Raw genomic sequence first — 1,632 nt, 5'->3', positions numbered from 1 at the left:
GGTACAGAGTTCAATAGATATGACTATAACAAGAACACTGAATCAGGATAAGGTTTAGGGTTAAGGTATAACATCTCAGATCACAGTGGGAACCTCAACAGACCCTGCTTCAAATATTTTAATTCTGATTGGTTGATGGTAATATTTAATATTGAACCACATGTCATTATATAAGAGAATCAAAGAAGATGAATTCAAGGAACTTGGGTATTTCTTCTTACAAAATTAGCCAAGGTTTTGAAAATGCTGTTATTCTGTATCAGCAATAAAAATTTCAATACCTCAGTTGCAGATGTTAGCAAATCATGTTGTCATCATAAATGATGTTGTCTATGATACAGAGATGGGGGTGGAGGAAATTAGACTAGAATCCCTAATGGAAATGTAGCAGAAAAAGTAGGTGAATAGTGGTGAGAAGATTAATGGCATTACTTATTAAGTGGTCTAGCATAACAATGATGACTCTTCTCACTGCCACTTATCATCTTTGTCTCGTCCTTCAGCAAAGAAGATGCTCTAAACTTGGAACTAATTTTAGCTGCACTGCTCATTTTAGTTGGTCGGGACAGATCACTGCTTGTTTCAATAATTCACTCTGACTTTAAAAGCAAAAACCACAAACCTTCCATTTTGTTTCCTGCTTTTTAGCATTCTTGGCTTGTATGTGCAAGGCACGTCAGCTGGCAATTTATCATGCTGTAACTCACAGTCACACCTGGATAAAGAAGAACAAAGCATTTGCTTTCACCCATGCACCTTTTTGTTTTATACTTATTATTTTATAACTTCTGGTAGAACACTAGAAACTGCTGTTCTAGTTTTACCAAGCAATGTACTGTTTGTTGTTGTTGTTTCCTTCTCTTTTCTTCCCCCTTTCCTCTTTGCGGAATACCTTATTTTTGGTTCAACAGTTATTTTATAAAATAAATTTTCTATGAAAACTATTGGCATTCTGAGTTTATTGCTTTTGTAGTAATATTTGAATGAAAGTCTTGATTCCTTCATTAAATGTATATTTTAAATAGCATATTTTGAAATATTCCCATTATTTTTTGAAAAGAAGGACTCAAGTGAGAACTCAGTTCACATCATGACCATAGTATGTGTAGATGGGTGTTTCTCACTTTCTTCCATCAGAAAACTTGCCCCAGCCCCAAACCTATTTTATCCAAAGGTGATGTTTTTCAGCAAGTAGCACCATTGCTGAGAAACACATCTTTAAAAAAGTCTCAGAGTTAGAGGAAAATTGTGCTATTGCTTGGGAATACACATTGCCCTTAAGATCTGGTTTTAGCCTCAGATGTCTTTGCTTTGATCACTGTTTTGCTCTCTGTTCAAGGGGTGAATATGAGCATGAGCATTTGGTGTCTATCTATCATATACCTCCTTCCCTCTCTCCCTTTGTCATCAGACTGAAGTCTAGACTTGATATATATTTGGAAATTATAAACCTACTAGATTCATCAGTGCTAAAAATGGCTAATTTTGTGCTTAAGCAGCATCTCTTCTAAGGACAAGAAATTCTTGCTTTTGTCCTTTTCCTGATCTTTAAACCTTTAAACCCTTCTGCCTTCGCTCCGGACGCTCCCTTCTGCCTTCGCTCCGGACGCTGCTGCTGACGCCGTCGTCGCC

General features: G+C 36.7%; 1 long non-coding RNA gene across 1 annotated transcript in view; it reads right to left on the bottom strand.

Annotated features, from left to right (window-relative positions):
• LOC121927309 overlaps positions 1 to 1,632 on the bottom strand; it is a 17,350-nt gene that overhangs the window by 13,709 nt on the left and 2,009 nt on the right. The window contains exon 2 of the long non-coding RNA XR_006103173.1: positions 623 to 715. This is a non-coding gene — a long non-coding RNA (uncharacterized LOC121927309). The remainder of the gene's footprint in view (positions 1 to 622; positions 716 to 1,632) is intronic.

This window comes from Sceloporus undulatus, chromosome 3, assembly GCF_019175285.1.
Source record: "Sceloporus undulatus isolate JIND9_A2432 ecotype Alabama chromosome 3, SceUnd_v1.1, whole genome shotgun sequence".
Lineage (NCBI taxonomy): Eukaryota > Metazoa > Chordata > Lepidosauria > Squamata > Phrynosomatidae > Sceloporus > Sceloporus undulatus.
Note: the sequence above shows the minus strand (reverse complement) of the source record. Positions and strands in the feature narration are given on the sequence as shown.